Here is a 9,853-nt window from a genome sequence, read left to right as displayed (position 1 = left end):
GTCATGAAGTATCTGTCTTTCTGGGTCTGCTTTATTTCACAGATCAGTATTCTCCAGGTTCATCCATATCATCACAAAAAGGAGAATTTCCTTCTTTGTCAAGTTTGCATAATATTTCATTGTGTGTGTGTGTGTGTGACTTCAGGTCCAAAATAAGATATCTCACCATTAATAGCTATGGTTAATTACACAATAGCTGATACAAAAATTTTACTAAATCAGTGTTAGTGCTATACACTTAAAAATTATCAGATCTGGGTGTGGTGATTTTAAAATACGGCCCCAAATTCTTTGCCATTTCTCATCTAGGGAGGGAGGGTCTACCTCTCCTCCACTTAAATCTGGGAAAGTTGTTGCTGCTTTAACTAATGGAGTACAGCCTTGCCAAGCTAGGTCAGTATATGGCATGCAGCTTCTACCTCATTCTCTGGGGATGTTCACTTTGGGAGTAAACCAAGTACTATGTAAGATGTTTGACCACTCAGAAACTTCATGGTAAAGAGGCCATCTGTAGGTGCTTCAATAAACAGTCTCAGTTAAGTTCCCATCTGATGACCAGCATCCACCGGGAGCCATCTTGGATGTCAGCCTACAGGGATTCACGAGAAACTCCAAGTGAAAACTGTCCAATCAAGCCTTTTTTGAATTTCTGATGAACTTAAAGAATGCTTTTACATTTCCAAGTTTGGAATCAATTCATTACAAAGCAACAGAAATTCATATATCAAGACATGTAAAAATTGAGTTCCTTATCACATGCCACTTCACATATTATTCTGACTCTTTTTCCCACATGATAAATTAACCCTGAATATTCATTGGAAGGACTGATGCTGAAGCTGAAGCTCCAATTCTTGGCCACATGATGCGAAGAACTGACTCATTGGAAAAAAAACCCTGATGCCGCTGGGCAAGAGTGAGGGCATGAGAAGAAGGGGGCAACAGAGGATGAGACGGTTGGATGGCATCACTGACTCAAAGGATGAGTTTTGAGTACATTCCAGGAGATAGTGAAGGCCAGGGAAGCCTGGTGTGCCGCATTCCACGGGGTCACAAAAAGTCAGACTTGACTGACCAACTGAAAACAACGCCACTTCACATATTATTCTGACTCTTCTTTCCACATGGTAAGAAAATGATCCATGTTAAATGTAGTCAAATATAAACACTGGCTTTGAATCATAAGGAGATAGAAAAATATTAAAACTGAAAGGTACTGTTGATTTTGGTCTCCTGAAAATGCCACCCATGAAGTCTGTGGCTTACCAGGAGAGTCTGAGTTACGGCAGGAGAAGTCCAACTACAGGCTGGCAGACCAAATTCAGCCCACCCTGTCTGTACAATATAAAATAAAATAAAGATGGTCCACAAAGTCTAAAGTAGTTATTATCTTGCCCTTTACTAAAAATAACTATCAACTCCTGAAGTTAATTGAAACAGGAACATAAGTTATTTGACTCATATACCAGTACTCTTTTTTTTCACTATGCTGCCTAGACAAGAATAAAATTCTACATTAAGATCAGCGTATTTTAATAAGCATAATTTCGTGACTCTGTGAGTCCAACTCACATCACTTTTTGAAATTTTGTAAAGACTTTATTTTTGTTTGGGGGGTTGTTTAGTTTGGTCCTTTTGTTCTGCTTTTGGTTTTGTTTTCAAAGAGAGGAGAGATAGCCACAGGAAGAAAAATATACATTATTTAAATTTTTCTGTGATACTATCAGTAAAGGAAAAGGGAAGAAAACTGATAGATTAGATGTTGGCAAACTTTTGCTCCAAGGGCCAAAAGTATTTTTCACTTTACAAACCATACAGTATGTGTCACAGCTACTCAGCTCTCCTGGTTAACTTGAAAGCAGCCATGGAGTGTTATTCGCTCAGTCATGTCTGACTCTCTGCGACCCTAGGAACTGTAGCCTGCCAGGCTCGTCTTTCTCTGGGATTCTCCAGGCGAGAATACTGGAGTGGGTTGCCATTTCCTTCTCCAGGGGATCTTACTGACCCGGGAATCGAATCAGGTCTCCTGCGTTGTAGGCAGATTCTTTACCATCTGAGCTACCGGGGAAGCCCAAAGGAGCCACAGACAAGGCTTAAATGAATGTGCGCGCTGTATCCATTAACGGTTTATTTACAAAAACAAGTGGTGGTCCAGGGTCAGCTTGTAGTCCTAGTTTGTCAACCCTGTCTTAAATAACTTGGGGACACACATTCATGTCTGGATGCAATGCTTAGGGTAAGAGTACAGCTACAAATTCTACACAGAGAAGCAGGGGAATGTCAGACATGAGGTTCACGTAGTAATAGTTTGCCTGTGTACTACATGTTTTGTTCACTAAACTCTGAAATAATACTTAATACTCAGTTTGAGAATAATATTGCAAGAGTTGAGTCAGTATTACTGAAAAACCTCGTTAAGTTAAAATTCAGTCTTTATTATTACAGCTTGAAAGCCTTACCTTTTTTACAACTTATTTATTTCTCCAAGAAATAAAAGAAGGCCATTCTAGATTTGAATAGCCCACTAAAACAGCTACATCCCAGCCTGAGAACCCTAAAACAGTGTCTTTTATCACTTTGTTGCCAAACTTTCCTAAACACAGTTTTCTTAGACTGTGTGAGATTATTTTTTTTCTTCTACTTTTTAAAATCTCTGAAGTTCTTGCACTACCAAAAAAAAAAAAAAAAGGCTTATTCTTACCAGTTAGTAGAGGACATTCCACTATCAAAGTGAGAGAATTTCTAAATCCCTCCACAGTGCTTTACACTATCATAAATTTCCTAGACATGCTGTCACCTACATAAAGGGCCAGCGCCACCTAAATGACAACCACTCTGGGGCAAAGTGGGTAGGGTGAAGAAAACAGTGACCCAGCTCCCACTGCACATAGCTAAAGGTGGTACTGAAGACATCTGGGAAAGAAGTCTGCTTTATCTCTCAACTTAAATGCCTAGTCGAACAAAAAATAAAATAAATTTTTTTCCAGTGCTAAAAGCAAGTAAGTGGATTTTCCAGAGATTCAAAAAGAAAGAAAATATTTCCTTTGTGCCTGAGATATACATAGATTCAAAAAGATTTTTTAAAAGGATTAAGCAACCAATCAATTAGACACTCATAGTGATGTTAATTATATAAATATATAATAATGGGTATACATAGTAATCATTATAAAAAGCAAAATACAAACATTATAGTATTATTTTCAATCATCTCAATCTAAAGAAAAGGAAATTCTGAAGTGTTTGCTTCGAGAGCTCATAGAATTATCCATGTGTGAAAAATCCAAAATTGCTGTAAAGTGTAAAAATTATCCTTTCTTCCACCTATAGGTAAGTCAAAATTGCTGTGCAAATTTTCTTCAAACTTTTTGAAAAGGAATTATCCAGAAAGGAAAATCTCTGAAGCTACACAACAGAAACTTCAGAAATGAAGGACACTGTTTTCAGTGCCGACTTCTATAGCACACAAGCAAAATAAACCACCCTCATGTACAGACACGCATACACACTAGTGTATGTTTACTAACTGATTCAACACACTTTTACTGAATGTCATGTAAATTAACTTGCATATGATGCGTGTGTATGCACATGTTTGTATCATGTGGATGTAACCCTGTGTGTTAACGTATCTGCAAGAGCAAAGTCAAGGACAAGGTCTAAGGGGGAGGAGGACATATACAGGTAAGGTGACATCCAACCACCTAAGGGCACCTGAAATCGTCCTCTGAAGCAGGCTCAGTTCAGTTCGGTTCAGTCACTCAGTCAGGTCCGACTCTTTGTGACCCCATGAATCGCAGCACACCAGGCCTCCCTGTCCATCACCAACTCCCGAAGTTCACCCAAATTCATGTCCATCAAGTCGGTGATGCCATCCAGACATCTCATCCTCTGTCGTCCCCTTCTCATCCTGCCCCCAATCCCTCCCAGCATCAGGGTCTTTTCCAGTGAGTCAGCTCTTCGCATGAGGTGGCCAAAGTATTGGAGTTTCAGCTTCAGTATCAGCCCTTCCAACGAACACCCAGGACTGATCTCCTGAAGGATGTGTACACAAATGCTATAAAGGCTGATGTTAGAGATCATAATGGGAATGTAGATGACCAAAAAGTAACATGAACTATATCCTCTAGAGGACAGAAAATGTCAACGGGGGGTAAAGATGGAGAGAACATGCTCTTGGGACAGAACATGGAAGGAATGGAAGAAAAGATGATGCTTCCACGATTAATGAAAAACAGTTACTCAAACTGGGAATTCTCTACAACTTTTAAAAAATGAAATTGGTTTTAAATATTTCTGAAGTTGCATGGAAGGTTGCTTAAGTTTGTGGGGGTTTTGACTGCAACTTAAAGTGGTGAAAAATCAGTTTTCAATTCTAAAGTAAGAGAATGGAACAGAATAAAATCCAGCATGGCAGAATATTAAGCAGTAATTTCTGCAGAGGTGAAAACTCAGTCATTACAAAAGTCAGATTCTAGATTTTCAAACTAACAGCAATCCAGTTTTTAATTCAGATTTAGACATATGATGCAAACATATCAGAAGTTATTAATTCGTAAGAGAAGTAGGAAAAAACTCTTGGCCCTAAAAATCAAGAAAAAAACAGTTCATTTTTTGAAGTGGCAAGAATTATATCTTACAAAATGCAGGAGGAAAAACAGAAATCAGAGTATTATCTGATATTTCCCAGGCAACCAATATTCCTCTTAAGAGAAAACAACCCACTGTGAAGCTGAGAAGCCAAGAAGACCTGACTATTTAAGACTCAAAAGTCTCCCTAAGAGACACAGCATTGAAAAGAAGTAGAACTTGGTCAGTCTAGGAAAGTATTCAGCAGAAGCTTTCAAAGGCTTGAAAACAATTGATTTACCACCTTTAACCAAGCTTCCCTGGAGCATCCAACTTCAAAGCCCAAGATCTCTGTATCCTGTCCTCTAGAGAGAGCGCCAGACCAAGTCAGCTCATCTGACTGCCCTTCATTCCCACTTAGACCTGCCCAGGACCTCATGTAGACAGCCAGATAAGACTACCTTCTGAGTGCAGAGGAGTTCAGGACATGCCACACCAGAATATGCTGCTTTGGTATATTATTTTGTGTTGAAGCCTCATAGAGGCTTTCTCTGAACTCCCCTCATATGCCTAAAGACAGATCGTCCAAAAGAATTCAGTTTTCATTCATCTCCCCCCTCACTACAGGAATTTCATCAACCAGAGAAGAGGGACTCACCACAGGAGAGGAGACTAGAAGTCCACCCCACCCCCTGACAAACTCACAAACCGTCACACCTCCTGTTTCTTCTAAGAGCCCTATAGCTTTCCCCCAAATCATTTACTTTCCCCTTCCCTTCCCCTATTAAGATAGCATGTTGTTGTTCAGCCACCTAGTCGTGTCCAACTCTTTGCAACCCCATGGACTGCAGCACACCAGACCTCCCTGTCTCTCACCGTCTCCCGAAGTCTGCCCAAGTTCATGACCATTGCATCGGTGATGCCTTCCAGCCGTCTCATCCTCTAATACCCTCTTCTCCTTCTCCCCTCAATCTTTCCAACAAATCTGGGACTGTTGGATTTCCCTAATGGTCCAGTGGTTAAGAATCTGCCTGCCAACACAGGGGCCACTGGTTCGATCCTTGGAAGATCCCACATGCTGTAGGGCAACTAAGCCCATGTGCCACAAGTACCGAGCCTGTGCTCTCGAGCCCACACGGCACAACTACTGAAGCCTGCATGCCCAGAGCCCATGGTCTGCAACAAGGAAAGCCACTGCAATGAGAAGACTGCATACCACAGTTAGAGTAACCCCACTGACTGCAACAAGAGAAAGCCCTATCTATGCACAGCATAAATACATAAGGAAGACCCAGCACAGCCATAAATGCATAAATAAATAAAACTGCAACAGTAGAGGAAAAGTCTTTCCCCTCCTATAAATAGTCTCCTCCCAGCATCACCCAGCAGGCTACAGGCTGCCCAAGACAGGTGCGTCAGAAGGAAACTTTTTCAATTTTTTAAAGGGAAGAAAATAACCTTTAATATTTTGAGCAGGATGATAATTTTCTGGTAGGTTATATTGTAATAGCACTTTTGTTAAATAGCAAGCATCTCAGTAGGTTTCCCTGGTGGATCAGTGGTAAAGAATCTGCCTGCAAAGGCAGGAGATGAAAGTTGGATCCCTGGGTTGGGAAGATCCCTTGGAGTAAGAAATGGCAACCCGTTCCAGTATCCTTGCCTGGAAAATCCCAAGGACAGAGGACCCTGGTGGGCTACAATCCATGGGGTCGCAAAAGAGACAGACACAACTTGGCAACTGAACAGCAACAGCAACAATCTCAATGTCACATTCATTTTAAAAAGTCTTTGGGAGAAGATAATAATAATAGTGGCACATAAGGATTTGTTTCAGGATGTGAATGCTTTTCCAACACCAAAGTGAATTGTGTCTCTGGCTCTCCTGGACCTGTGCAGGTCCGTGCCCCAGCAGCTAGTGCATTCCTTGCCCCAATTCAGTAAGTCCTGGGAGTTTGGTCCTTGCCTCTCCCAGGCCTAGATCCACCTTCCCTACCAGAGGTTGCTGATAGTAAGAGCCGCCCTGCTCAGTCATCACAACGAGTCCCAGCCAAGTTGGCTGAAACTTCCCAGCAGCACATCCAACATGGCTAACAAGAACCTTGGTTCCCAACACATTTGAGCATCAAAATAGCCTTGCATTCCCTCCCCTGCCTGCACTGCCCCGCCCCAGAGAAGGTCAGTTTTGTTTCCATTTCAAGTGGTTTGATGTGTGGTAATTGGAGGGAGACACAAATTTTGAACTTGAGCTTTATGTTGTGACTAACATTAACTTAAATACCCTCCATCAAGGAGTAGGGCTGTTCCACCAAACTGCCTTAAAAACCCACCACGATTTTTTTGTTGTTGTTTCAGAAACCCACAGTGCAATCTGCAATGCATTATACACTTTGAGCAGAGACTCTTATCTATACTTTCTTGTGCATTTCCAAACCCCTTAAAATATTGATCAGACACAGAGCCCACATTCCAAGACCAGTGCCACAATTTTGCTGCAAGCTAAAGGAGAAATGCGACTGAACTGAACTGAAAGGAGAAAAGATTGAAAGCAACAGATGTTTGCATTGCCTAGTCTAGTTATTTTCATGACTTCATCAACAAATGCAAAGTTTTAAATTAGAAATGTACTATAGTTCTATTGTTCCCTATGGAAATTTCTAACTAAAACCAGTCTAAGAAATCATTTTCAAACAAAATTTCTGCCTTTGGTTTAAAGAGGGGGAAAAAAATCTATTAGAAGTGAAGAAAGTTCAGTCTGATGAGCAGCCCCCTTCCCACTCCAGCCAGCACCACATCGGGGAACAGGATTCGATGGGTGGTAACTGTTCTTGCAGACTTGGTGACTCCATAGGGCGTGCTCCCCAGGTTCCTGTTGGGCTCCTGCTGTCCAAACAGGAGGCTGGAGGGAATGCTCACAGTCCCGGTACAGCAAGAATGTCTGTGGATCTGGTCCCACCATGCCTGGAACAGCTCCACATGAGGGATCCTGACTCACTTCAAAGGCAGGAGGGCTTTAGAAGCCCCTCCAGAAGACTTCTCTGCGTCAATTCAGCCATCCACACTGGGCGTCCCCCACTAGGTTTTGCATGCCCAGGAAGGAAAGTTATTAGCTCCCTCCTGGACTCAAAGGAAGAGTGAGCAGAGTCCATTGTTCACTCTCAAATCTGCGTCGTTGGTGGCTGTGGCTTCACATATTAGCCAGCTTCAAAGGAACAGCAACACAAGGCTTAAATTATACAGGATTTCAGAAGAGCTCAGAGGTCCAGAAGAGCCAATTTTACTTGAATGTAAATTTATAGGAGGAAATCAGTATCTTGTTGTTTTTGTTCCTAAAATCCTTTTATCCCAAGTCTTGCATGCAAGCATTCTCAACTGCTCTAACCCACTATGATCCCTTCATTCTCTGAACTCTAAAAAATACATGCAATATCTGCTGCAAACTAAGCACTTTATTATATACCCACCTGTATTAGCATTTTTAACACTGCTCACCCAGCTGATACTGAGTGTCTTAAAGGCAGACAGAATGGCTTACAGTTACTTCCAGGACCAATCATCGGGATAATGGGGTTGAGGGATCCAAGAGAACCATTTGGCATAAGCTTCATATTCAAAATAAGACTCCAATTTAGATTTTTGATATCTCCAAATGAAATTATACCTAAACTTTCATAGACGTACTGGCAAGAGTTTTGAAAAGAAGCATTTCATCCAACAACTTTAAATTCATCACAGTTTCTATGATCCTTTTTGGCATTACTTTATTTTTTAATAAAGTAAAAAATAGGAGCCTCCAAAAAAGAGAAGAGGCATGGTTTACCTCAGATTTTCTACAGAGCCTGGCATCATGTTACAAAAGATATGCTCATGAGGAAAATGTTCCCAATGGTCAACGGATATTTTTGTAGGTGGAGGAAGATGTGTAAAACTGGCATGGACTTCCCACACAACCAGAAGTCAGAGGCCCTAGAGCCACTGAAAAGGACCCCAGCTAGACTGGCTAGCTCCCACCACCAGAGCAACTGTGTTTTCAGGTCCTTCCCCCTTCCTTATGAAGCAGTAACATGAGTATCAAAAGGAGAATACTCTCTTCTTTAGATAATGTGTACCCTTTAAGATGCTTTTGAACTGTGGTGTTGGAGAAGACTCTTGAAAGTCCCTTGGACTGCAAGGAGATCCAACCAGTCCATTCTAGAGGAGATCAATCCTGGGTGTTCATTGGAAGGACTGATGCTGAAGCTGAAACTCCAATACTTTGGCCACCTCATGCGAAGAGTTGACTCACTGGAAAAGACTCTGATGCTGGGAAGGATTGGGGGCAGGAGGAGACGGGGACGACAGAGAATGAGATGGCTGGATGGCATCACCAACTCGATGGACATGACTTTGAGTGAACTCCGGGAGTTGGTGATGGACAGGGAGCCCTGGCGTACTGTGATTCATGGGGTCGCAAAGAATCGGACACGACTGAGTGACTGAACTGAACTGATGCCCCTGTAACTTGGGGCTGGGGAAATGTGATTGACTTAAGAGCCATGAAATGATTCACCACTTGTCTATTGCCCTGCCTTGACTAGCCTGGATCACAAAAACACAGAGACGGAACAGCCTTCTCCCTAGGCCCTGAATTAAGAACAAACAGAACTCCCCAGCTGACCGGTGGGGGCTATATGCCACGAGGAAAACTAAGCCTTTATTATTTTAAGCCATTAAAACCTTGGGATTATTTGCTGCCGTAGTATAAGTGACGCTATTCTGACTAATAAGAGCAGATATTAGTTCACAATGCTTAATCTCCTACCCCCTTAAGTGAAGTACCTTTGGGGTTACAGTTATATTCCCAGAGATTGTAGAAGCCACAGGATAAGAAAGATCCATATTACAACAGTGTCCACTGGACTCATTAATTTTAAGTATTTTTTCTAATACTTGAAAGTTGCTAAGAGAGTAGCTCTTACATATTCTCACCATGAAAAAGAAATAGTAATTATGTGACATGACAGAGGTGTTAACTAACTCTAAGGTGGTAATAATTTTTCAATATAAGTGTATCAAATCAACACATTGTTTATCTTAAGCTGACTGTTTTATGCCAATTATATTCCAATAAAGACAGGGTTTAAACAACGGTATTGTTTGGAAGTAACATTTATGTTTTCTTTTTTAAGTTGAAACTTAAGTTGTTTTTCTTCAGACTCTTTTGGAATTCTATGAACCCAAGTGGAAGAGGATTAGCCTCAATAAATAGAAGGAAAAAATGACTTAAAAATTATCATCCACCCTTAGT

Source organism: Moschus berezovskii, chromosome 8 (assembly GCF_049115385.1).
Source record: "Moschus berezovskii isolate FMDL1 chromosome 8, NW_MosBer_1.0, whole genome shotgun sequence".
NCBI classification, from domain to species: Eukaryota; Metazoa; Chordata; class Mammalia; order Artiodactyla; family Moschidae; genus Moschus; species Moschus berezovskii.
This window is presented reverse-complemented; position numbering follows the sequence as displayed.